General features: G+C 39.7%; 1 pseudogene; it reads right to left on the bottom strand.

Annotated features, from left to right (window-relative positions):
* Window positions 1–273: 273 nt before the first annotated feature.
* LOC138407532 (5S ribosomal RNA) lies at window positions 274–382 on the bottom strand (annotated as a pseudogene).
* Between the last annotated feature and the right edge of the window lie 12,050 nt (window positions 383–12,432).

Below are 12,432 nucleotides of genomic sequence, written 5' to 3'. Positions count from 1 at the left end.
ATATCCAGTTGTTTCCCTGATGCAGAGTAAACTCCCTGCTCTTTCATCGCTCTCTCCAAATAAGACAATTTGAAAATGATATGTTAATAAAACATGAATAAAGTAGTGTTTTGATAAGAAACAAATCTGATGAATGCTCACTCTCACCTTTCAGTGATGATGTGAGGGTTCCATATTCTTTTTTCCTTTGATGAACAGTCTTTCCTGCTCTTTCCAAGAGGTGTCTCCTCTGAAGCAGCAGCAACAGCGCCCTCTGCAAAGAAAAGTCTAAAAAGCTTATAGCACCTGGTATTCCCAGGCGGTCTCCCATTCAAGTAATAACCAGGCCCGACCCTGCTTAGCTTCCGAGATCGGACGTGTTCAGGGTGGTATGGCCGTTAGCGATTAACTCCACCCACGATACCTCCTTTATACATGTGAATCATCACCATCATCAATGGTTCTTCTGTTGCTTTGCAACCATAGAATCTTGAGGTGTGGGTGGGCGGGAGGGTCAATTGTTCCAAAATCAATCTCAAGGTGCAATTTTGTCATATCGTTGCAAGAAAAAAATCATTACAATTTTCAAAAATGACCTTCAGCAATATTGTCAGTGTTTCATATCCAGTTGTTTCCCTGATGCAGAGTAAACTCCCTGCTCTTTCATCGCTCTCTCCAAACAAGACAATATTAAAATGATATGTTAATAAAACATGAATAAAGTAGTGTTTTGATTAGAAACAAATCTGATGAATGCTCACTCTCACCTTTCAGTGATGATGTGAGGGTTCCATATTCTTTTTTGTAGAATTCTGTTGGTAGACCATCCACCCCATTACTTTTATTTTTGTTTAGGTCTTTAATGCCAGTATCTATTACTTCTAAGGACATCGGCATGTCACACCATTGTTTGTCATTTTCTTCTAGTTTTGTGTCTTTTCACAAGTATTTGTTTCGCTTGAGAACTATTTTTTGAAAAATAAGTGTATTGCTGACAAAATGTCCTCTGGTGTTTCTACTATTTTTCCATTTTTTCGATATAAGTTTTATTCTGTTTAGTTTTTTCTAGCCCTAGGAAGAAAGCATATTTCCCCCTCTCTTATATATTTAGCTCTGCTTCTCACTATAACTCGTATGCATCTTTTCTTTTTCAATCTCATTTATTTTTGCTTTATATACATTAAACATTTCACAATTATGGTCTGGATTTTTTTTCACATTTTAAACTCTCTTTTTGTAAGAGTACATTTATTTCTCTCTCCTCTTTCTTTTCCTCCTGTCACGCCTGTACTTGAAAAGGACTCAGATGCAGAGGAATGACAGTTAACTCAGACTTTATTTTTCTTTTTTTGTGATTAACAGTTTTTATTTTCATTTTCATTATTCAACAATAACAACCCCCCCCCCTCCAAAAAAAAACAAAAAACAAAACAAACAAACACCACCATCTGTGCTTATCCTTTTCTGGTTACCAACATCTACCCCTGTGCTCCTTCATGTACAACTTTTACAGTTACACTAACTACATTGATGAAGACATGATGTAAGATAAACCAAAACAAAAATAGACACAGAAAATGATTTGAGGGAAAGTCAATACAAGAAATAAATACAACAAGCACTGCATTAATGCAATATTCTGTTAACAAATAAAGAGATTAAAGTAACAATCACAAAATAAAATACATACAAAAATAAGAAGAAGCACATTTATATATTTATACACAATTAACTGAAAACTTGCGTCTCTCCACTTTATACCCCCTTTCAGGGGCCTCTTAAAGAAGTTAAGTATTTGCCCCACTTTGCTTCATATAGATCCAGTCTACCCAGTTGTCTATATGACATTTTTTCGAATGCTGCAACTCGTGCCATCTCCACAGCCCACTCTTGCAGAGAGGGCACCCCCTCCGTCTTCCATCCCCTGACAAGTATTTGTCTGCCAATCATAATACTTTTTTGGACAAAGCTTTTATTATGTTATATCCTGTCCTGTCAGAACTGAATGATCACTCAAAATAAATAATCTAGGACAAAATGGAATTTACATCTGTGTAATCTCACATAGATTATCATATAAACATTGGTCCAGAATTTTTGGACTTTGTGACATAACCATAACACATGAATTAAAGTACCTTCCTCAGACTTGCATCACCAACAATCTGATGTGGATAATAATCCTAATCTAAATAATCTGGAGGGAGTCCAATAAAAACGATGCATAATTTTAAATTGAATAAGGCGTACTCTTGCATCCCTTGAAACTCCTTAAATATTTTTACAAATTCCGATCCAATCCTCATCACTAAATGTCAAGTTCAGATCCCTTTCCCATGTCTTCTGCAGAGCTGCAATGGGCCCATTACCAAGAGTCTGAATCAACATAGAATAATAAACAGCTGCTTCATGTCCTTTTCCATAGCTTTTTAAAATTTTATCTAGGAGCTCTGCATTGTGGGGAACCGATACAGCGGACCCCAAAAAAACCCTAACATATGTCGGAGTTGCAGGTACCTAAAAAAGTGGGAAGTAGGGATGCTGAACCACTGCACCAACTCCCCAAAAGATTTTAAAGAACCATCACAATACAGATCCCCCAAAGTGACCACTCCCTTCTCCTGCCATATCTTCCAATAAATAGGGAAGTTTATCAATTTGCAATTTAGGATTTAACCAGATACTTGAAGAGACATTTAGAAAAGGATCAAATTTTAATATTCGAGCAACTCTAGTCCAAATTAATTTAAGATGAGCATTTATTGGATGTGTTTTTGCTTTTATACTTAATTTAGTAGACAGGACTTGCATGGGTGACAGAGGGGCCACTACAGCTTGTTCCAGACAGTACCACGGAGGGGCTCTTTCAGGAGGGAGAGACCAGTGGGCCAGGTGCCTTAAATTAAAAGCATTATAGTAAAATAACATGTTTGATAGCCCTAAGCCTCCTTTATCAGCTGGTCTTTGTAGCTTGCTGTGGCTCAAACGGGGGCGTTTACCGTTCCAAAGAAATATCTTGGATATTCTGTCGAACATTTTAAAATAATAGTGGGGAATTTCTAAGGGGAGGGACTGGATAATATAATTAAGTTTGGGAACACAGTTCATTTTCAAAACATTAACTTTACCAGATTAGGTCTAATTTCCTTTCAAGATCAGTAAAAAAAATGTGATCATCCAGGTTAGGTGCATATATGTTAGCCAAGATCATCTTCTGAGACTGTATTTCAGCCAGTACAATAATCATCCGTCCCGAATTATCCTTAATTTGCTTGAGACATTTAAACTGTAAATGTTTACTTACTAAAGTTATAACACCCTTGCTCTTGCTAGAGCCTATGCTGTAAAAAACATGTCCAACCCATCCTGCACAAAGTTTCTCAGACTCCTCCTTTGACATGTGCGTTTCTTGAAGAAACACCACGTCATATTTTTTGTTCTTGAGCATCGTCATAACCTTTTTTCTCTTAACAGGGTTCCCCAGCCCATTTACATTCCAAGTGGCGAGACGCATTAAACCTATTTGTGAGGACATGCCTGTCCACGCATTAATAACATAACCATTTATCAAAAGCAATATCATTACACAGTGGAGGTAACTAAACGCAATCCCCATGAACCTAACAAAACAAAGAGTGTGCAACTGAACCTGAACTTTGCACATTTCAACCCCCACAGAAGTCCCTCCAACGAAGGTCCGACGGTCCGTGTCTGGTCCGCGAGACTCCACTCGTCGTGACCCCTTACGCGTCACTGCCGTGGCAATGAGTCTACACCAGTGCCTTTAATTGAACATTTGGGTGCGTGGGATGAGAATGAGACCAAATCCGTTGTTCAGTACTTACTGCATAGCGTCTATGAAAGCCATGGCTTTCCAGGGACAATCAAACGCACTCTCACCCTCGCCGGTCTCGATTCTCAGCTTAGCCGGGAACAGCATCCTGAAGCGCACCTAACGTTCATGCAGCTTTTTCTTGCATTCCTTGAACTTGTCGCGCTTCATCTGGGTAGCTCTGGAGTAGTCGGGGAAAAGCATAATTGTGGTGTTTCCCCAGCTCAGCTTGCCCTTGTTCCTCGGTGCGCGCAGCACCGCATCCGGTCCGACGATCTCAGAAACCTGACCAGTATTGGTCTGGGTCTGTCACCTGGTGCGGGTCGCTGGCCAGTAATCCGATGTGCCCGTTCAATCTCTCGTCTCCCTTCTATGTTCAGCAAATTTGGCAGCAGCTCCTCCAAAAATGTCACCACATCTCCTCCCTCTTTGCCCTCCGGAAAGCCGACAAAGCGAACATTATTGCGTCGCGAGCGGTCCTCCATGTCTTGTAGTTTATCCCATATCTGTCCGACATCTGATTTGCTAGCTGGCGGGTTAGCTTGCCATTCCTGCTCAGTCATTTCCAATGACTCCACTCGCTTCTCCATGTCGTCCATTCTTGTAATTAGGGATGACAGTTTGGTCTCTACCGACGCGGTGGTGTGACGTATTTCTGCCAGCCCCCCCAGATCTTCAGATATTTTTGTTAGTGCTGAGTAAATGTTACTGATATCCTGAGCTATATCGTTAGCTTGTTGCTGGTCGGGTTCGTTAGCTTCTTGGTCTTGCATCATGGCGTCAGCCCCGTGTGATCGTAGATGTCTTTTAATATCTCCACAAGCCGAGGTCTTAACCAGTTTCAACATTTTTTAAAAATTTTTTTGCACCCTCTTAACAAATAGCAAATATACTGGGTGCTACTATCTCTGGTGTAAATATTTTAAAGGATAAAGGCAGCGATGCAGTGCAGAGCTACCTACTCCGTGGCTTCTTCTCGCATCGCGTCACGTGACTCCAGACTTTATTTTTCTTTATATTTTTCAACCCCTCAAACAGAGTGACCAAAATAAAAGGCTATGAAAAATTAGCTATCCGGTCCATGAAGAAATATCCAAAAATAAACAGGAAGATAATTCTTCCAATAACACAAACCCACTCCGTGAAGGAGGGAAAAAACACACAAAAAAACCAAAGAGAAATGTATGAACAGAAAATCACTCCATTAGGAACAAAACAAACTCGGTTCAAAAAAGACCAAATGAAAACGCAGTCCTAAAAATCAGAGGCTCCACTACTCACTATAAAATTCTTAAATAGAACAAAAAATCACATGCGACGAGCAAAGCTGAGATATAACATGGACTATGGCGACTGGCTGGGTGCATGGCAGAAACGATACACTCAGGCACAAGACAAAGGGAGACGCAGACTATAAAACACATGAAGGTAATGAGGAACAGGTGGACACAATCAGACAATCAGAGCAGTGACACATGAGGAAGGGCAAGTGACCTGAAACGAGAGGAGAGTTCATTTTCAAAATAAAACAGGAAGTCACTCGACAAAAATCCAGAATAAGACAAACCTCACCGCGGTGTGACACCTCCCAGCTTTTGGTTTTGCTGTAATTAATACATGCTTTTTTAATTCTATTTTACACGTCTTCCCAATATTCACACACATCATATATAAACATTAGGTCATTTTTAATGTTCTTTAGGAATTTTTCTATTTTCTTTTTAAATACTGTGTCATCTAGGAGGCTGGAGTTGAGGCACCAAATCCCTCCTCCATTCTTATCAACTAACCTCCGACACACAGGTGCATATATGCATGATCACTCCATGCGTTGAATTCATATTTGAAAAATGTTATTTCTTAGAAAGTGTTAGACACCATTAGGCATAAGTCTACTCTGGATTGTGTTGTGGTGAAAACTAAGTTAAAAAAACTGGTCCAAATGTCCAAAAATTCAGTCAAATGAAAAGCAGGAGAAGTCAACAAGAAAACCCAAGAGCATTCAGCAGCGAGCCGGAGCCACACCAGAGAAAAACTCTGACTATCAGTGGTGTTGCGCCGCTTTATCTATCCTTAAGGGCCACACCTGTTACTAATCTGACTGGTCTATCATTACATCTATCATTTATGGTCTGACATCGTGATCTAATCTTAATGGTTACAGAGGAGGGTCTAACATTGCGACCTTCTCCCTGGAAAGTCTCCAAGCACCGGGGTTACTTTGGTACATTGGACTTGAGTTTACCCCTGGAAAGCCTCCAAACACCTGGGTTGCTTTTTGGCCTTGGAGCTGGGACTTTCCCTCTGGAGAGCCCCTACCATACCATGAGGAGTCACTTTTACTTTTTCACAGTTTTTCTTACTCTTGACACCATTATATCTGTCCAAACCATTTACTATTTTTTTACAAGATATTTGTCTCTGATTTGACACCATTATATTTTATTTTTTTCAGACTGCCCTTTTTAAAAAAAAACAATATCATTTCTTCACACAAACTATACATACACTACATACTGATTTTTACACATAGAGTATATTGTTTGATTCGTTCGTAATATCTGTCTTAAACTTATTGTAATCATCAGCAATTTATGTTATATTCACTCCTCAGTTTGCAGTGCAGATTAAAGGTACATAGTGACATTAATACAGTGGTATGAAAAAGTTTGGGCACCCATGATCATTTTCAAGATTTTCCTTTATGTATCATTGGTTGTACGGAACAGCAATTTCAATTAAATATATCATATAGCAGACAAACACAGTGATATTTAAGAAGTGAAATGAAGTTTATAGGATTTACAGAAAGTGTGCAATAATTACTTAAACAAAAGTAGGCAGGTGCATAAATTTGGGCACCCTTGTTGTTTTATTGATTTGAATACCTTTAGCACTAATTATTGGAACACAACATTTGTTTGGTAAGCTCATTGACCCTTGACCTATATACACAGGTGAAGCCAATCGTGAGAAAGGGTATTTAAGGTGGCCAGTTGCAAGTTGTTCTCCCCTTTGCATCTCCTCTGAAGACTGGCAACATGGGAGCCTCAAAACAACTGTCAAATGACCTGAAAACAAAGATTGTTCAACATCATGGTTTAGGGGAAGGATACAAAAAGCTAGCTCAGAGATTTCAGCTGTCAGTTTCCACTGTGATGAACATAGTGAGGAAATGGAAGACCACAGGCACAGTTCTAGTTAAGGCCCGTAGTGGTAGGCCAAGAAAAATCTCAGATAAGCAGGGGCGAAGGATGGTGAGAACAGTCAAACTCAACCCACAGACCAGCTCCAAAGACCTACAACATGATGTTGCTGCAGATGGTGTCACTGTGCATCGTTCAACTATTCAGTGCACTTTGCACAAGGAGATGCTGTATGGGAGAGTAATGCGGCAGAAGCCTTTTCTGCGCCCATGCCACAAAAAGAGTCGCTTGAGGTATGCTAAAGCACATTTGGACAAGTCAGCTTCATTTTGGAATAAGGTGCTGTGGACTGTTGAAACTAAAATTGAGTTATTTGGACATAACAAGGGGCGGTATGCATGGCGGAAGAAGAACACAGCATTCCAAGACAAACACTTGCTACCCACAGTTCAATTTGGTGGTGGTTCCATCATGCTGTAGGGCTGTGTGGCCAGTGCAGGTACTGGTAATCTTGTTCAAGTTGAAGGTCGCATGGATTCCAGTCAGTATCAGCAAATTCTTGCCAACAATGTTCAAGAATCAGTGACAAAGTTAAAGTTGCACCGGGGCTGGATACTTCAACAAGACAACGACCCAAAACACAGCTCAAATTCTACCAAAGCATTCATGCAGAGGAACAAGTACAATGTTCTGGAATGGCCATCTCAGTCCCCAGACCTGAATATCATTGAAAATCTGTGGTCTGTTTTAAAGCGGGCTGTCCATGCTCGGAAACCATCAAACCTGACTGAACTGGAGATGTTTTGTAAAGAAGAATGGTCAAAAATACCTTCAACCAGAATCCAGACCCTCATTTGAAGCTATAGGAAGCGTTTAGAGGCTGTTATTTCTGCACAAGGAGGATCTACTAAATATTGATGTAATTTTTCTGTTGGGGTGCCAAAATTTATGCACCTGCCTACTTTTGTTTAAGTAATTATTGCACACTTTCTGTAAATCCTATGAACTTCATTTCACTTCTTAAATATCACTGTGTTTGTCTGCTATATGATATATTTAATTAAAATTGCTGTTCCGAACAACCAATGATACATAAAGGAAAATCTTGAAAATGATCAGGGGTGCCCAAACTTTTTTTTTTTTTTCATTTTAACAATATATATATATATTTTTTTTCCCACTTTTACAAGTAAAGGATGGATACATAGTATGGTCTACAGGAATGAAAAGCAAAACAGGCAAACAAACAAAACAAAACAACAACAAAAAAACAAATAAAAAAACAACCATCAGCTCAGATCTATATAAATAATACTTGGGGTTACAGACATGTACGGTATGAGCAATCAAGAAAATCCCTGCAACATTATATTAGAAACACCAGGCTCTACATAGTTCAAATAGGGTTCCCAGACTTTATAGAATTGGTCTGTTTTTAAATGTAATATGCATGTAAGGTACTCTAATGGCACTAGATCAAACACTACTCCCTGCCTGCCTTTAACAGTTGGTACTCTTACATTGATCCATTGTAACAAAATATTCATCCTCGCTGCATAAGTAAGAATACAATACAGCCTCTTATTATGTTTTGATGTTAAACGTTGGTTTGGGAGGCCCAGTATAAGAGACACAGGGTCCATCCCCAGTTTTAAACCAAATATCTTCTCCATTTCAGATAATACATTGGACCAATACATTTGCAGTTTCCAACATGACCAAAAACAATGAGTTAGGGTACCAGTTTCTATCTTGCATTTAAGGCACGTGGGTGAGAGAGTAGGATTGAAATAATGTCTGCGGGGGATATGTGCATTCTCGGTATAATTTTTAATTGTATTGCTTGGGCACGATTGCAAACTGAAATTGATTTAGCATGTCTCCAGACATCCTTCCATTCTTCATCATCAATTATAATATTTAGCTCCTTCTCCCATGTGCCTTTAAACTTCTGCAACCTATTCGGGGTCGTGATATACATTACTTACATTACATACTTTATTAAATTTACGGATACCTCTCTACCTGTTAAAAATAATAATTTCTCAACCGGAGAGCTTTCATGGTTCTCAACTAACGTAGAACTGTGCAAGACATAGAGCCTTATCTGCAAATACCGAAAGAAGGCACGTCTGGGGATAGAATATTTCTCTATCATTTGTTCAAATGTCATAACTGCATTACCAGAGAGTAGGTCCTTCAATCTATGAACGCCATTAACTCTCCACTGTTCAAAACCAGTATCAACCATCCCAGGCTGGAAATCGGGATTATTCACAATAGGGGTGAAAACAGATGTGAACTTTGACCTTCCCTGAAGTCGACACACTAATCGCCAGGCCTTAACTGTATTAAGTGTAACCGGATTATTGCAACTCAGTCTGATATTTTTAAATTTCTTAAAAAGCAGTAAGTCCCTTAGTGGATACTTTGAAAGGGAAGCTTCAACACCCAACCAAATAGAGTTTGAGTTGCTTACGACCCAGTCATAAACATACCTCATGTGAGTACATAGCTGATATGTTCTGATATTTGGTAAATCTAGACCCCCTACAGAGCTCGGCAGCTGCAATGTAGCCATCTTAAGTTTTGGTCTGCACTTGCTCCATATAAAAGAACTTAGACAGCCATTCAGGTCTTTTATCACCCTATTTGAAAATATGACCGGAATCATTTGGATTGGATATAACAATCGAGGTAATACATTCATTTTAACCAAGGATATACGTCCTAGCCAGGAGAGAGGCAAAGAGTTCCATCGCTCCAAATCCTGCCTCATCTTCTCGAACAAGGGAACAAAATCGGCTTTATACATTTGTTTAAATTTAGGAGTTATGAATACACCTAAAGATATAAAACCTGCAGGAGACAACTTAAAGGGAAAAGAAGTCAAGGCAGCTGGTATTGAATTGAGGCTCCCAAGTGGCATGGCCTCAGACTTGGTCAAATTAATTTTATATCCAGAAAATTTGCTAAATAGATCAATAATGTTAAGTAGAGCTGGTATTGATGTCTCCGGATGGATATAAATACCAAAACATCATCTGCATACAGACTTATCTTGTGCTCATAATCAACTAGCAAACCCTGTATAGCAGGTACCATCCTTATGGCCTCCGCTAACGGTTCAATGGCAATGGCAAATAAGAGGGGTGACAGGGAGCAGCCTTGCCTCGTTCCTCTATACAAAGGAAAACTGTGTGATTTAAGCCCATTAGTCAAAATAACCGCCTGAGGACTATCATACAGAATTTTGACCCACCTAATGAAATTATGCCCAAGACCAAATTTGTTTAAAGCATAAAATAAATAAGCCCATTCTACTCGGTCAAAGGCTTTCTCAGCATCTAGAGAAAGCACTAGACCATCAATATCTATTTGCTGGAAAGCCTGAATTATATTGAGATGGCGCCTGACATTGTTACAGTAGTTACGACCTTTTATAAAACCTGTTTGATCTTCTTTTATAATTTTAGGCAAGCCGAGTAGCTAGGATTTTTGAAAGTTTCTTCCGGTCCACATTAAGAAGAGCTATCGGTCTATAAGAGGAACAGGACTCCACGCACTTCCCCTTTTTCAGTATGAGAGAAATATTTGCTTCTCTTAGAGTCTGAGGTAATGTATTATGCAAAGAAGAATAATTAAACATGTCAAGTAATGGGTTTACTAATAAATCACCAAATTCTTTATAGAACTCACTACCAAACCCATCAGGTCCAGGGGCTTTTCCGTTTTGTAAGGTTTTTATAGCATTCAATACTTCCTCTCTGGAAATGGGAGTGTTAAGATTGGTTTGCTGCTCAGTAGATATAGTAGGCAAGCTAAGCTGGGAAAAGAAATTTTCCATTAAGTCAAGTGCGTCACATAGTTGTTCAGATGCATACAGTCTACAATAAAATTCTTTGAAGGTCTCATTTATGAACTTATTATCATATATGCAATTGTTCTGAGCGTCACAAATGGCTGCAATAGATTGTGATTCAGATCTTCTTTTGGTAAGGTATGCTAAATACTTTCCGGGTTTATTCCCATGTTCATAAAATCTTTGTCTAGTAAATTTAAGTTTGGTCTCGTCATCTTGCGTAAGGAGGTTACCTAAGGTTGATCTAACTGCAGATATATCTCACCACAAAGCAGGAGTTGGAGAGTTAACATAGGTTCTTTCTTTTGTTTTAAGTTCAGTCATTAACAAATTTTGGTCCTCAGTTTTTAAGGTTCAAAGGTTTTTATTGTCATCTGCACAACAGATACAGCGTACATGTTTGCAATGAAAATCTTAAATCTCAGGCACCTCAAGCAACTCGACATGCAAGTGTCATAAAATAAGATAAGAGTAACTAAAAATACAATAACATACACTAGTGCAAATGAAACAATAAGTACAAATGTCAGTACTAGTGCAAAAAACAAAATTAAGTAAGCATTGTAAGGTGCAAAAAAATAAAATAAACATTATAATAAAATAATAAAACATTATAAGGTGCTAAATGAGATATATACATGTCAGACTTAATTTAGCAGCAGTTATGGGGAGGAATGGACAGATAAGAATTATTGCACTCTTTATATTTTTATATTGATAGGAAATATGATGAATAGAAACGCGGTGACAGAATGAGAATTATTGTAAACTAAATAAATAAATATCAATTATTGCTAATGAATATTATAATGTGAAAATAACTATGTTGTTTTAAACGGATGTAGTGACTTTCACAGAGCTCAGGAGTTCAGCAGTCTTACAGCCTGTGGGATAAAACTGTCCCTGAGTCTTGTGGTCTTGGTCCGGATGCTGCGGTACCGTCTGCCAGATGGCAGCAGAGAGAAGAGTTTGTTGCTGGGGTGATGGGGGTCTTACAGTATCCTGTAAGCATCTGTAGAAGTTGCAGAGTATCCTGGAGTCCATGTTGAACCTCCACAGCCTGCGGAGGAAGAAGAGCCGCTGACGAGCTGTCTTTGTGATGACTCTGGTGTGATGAGTCCATGTCAGTTCCTCAGTGATGTGAACCCCGAGAAACCTGAAGCCGCTGACTCTCTCCACAGGAGTCCCGTCGATGGTGATGGGGGCGTGTCCGTCTCTCTGCTACTTCCTGTAGTCCACAATCAGCTCCATGGTTTTGCTGACGTTGAGAAGGAGGTTGTTGTCCTGGCACTAAGATGTCTGGGCTCTGACGTCCTCTCGGTAGGCCGTCTCGTCGCCGTCTGTGATCAGGCCGATGACGGTGGTGTCGTCAGCAAACTTGATGATGGTGTTGGAGCTGTATGTGGCCACGCAGTCGTGCGTGAACAGGGAGTAGAGGAGAGGGCTGAGCACGCAACCCTGGGGGGCTCCGGTGTTGAGGGTCCGGCTGGAGGATGTGATGTTCCCCATCCGCACTGCCTGGCGTCTGCCCGTCAGGAAGTTCAGGATCCAGTCACAGAGGGCGCTGTTGAGCCCGAGGTCCCTGAGCTTGATGACGAGCTTGGAGGGCACAA

The sequence above is a fragment of the Paralichthys olivaceus genome, chromosome 4 (assembly GCF_024713975.1).
Source record: "Paralichthys olivaceus isolate ysfri-2021 chromosome 4, ASM2471397v2, whole genome shotgun sequence".
Lineage (NCBI taxonomy): Eukaryota > Metazoa > Chordata > Actinopteri > Pleuronectiformes > Paralichthyidae > Paralichthys > Paralichthys olivaceus.
Note: the sequence above shows the minus strand (reverse complement) of the source record. Positions and strands in the feature narration are given on the sequence as shown.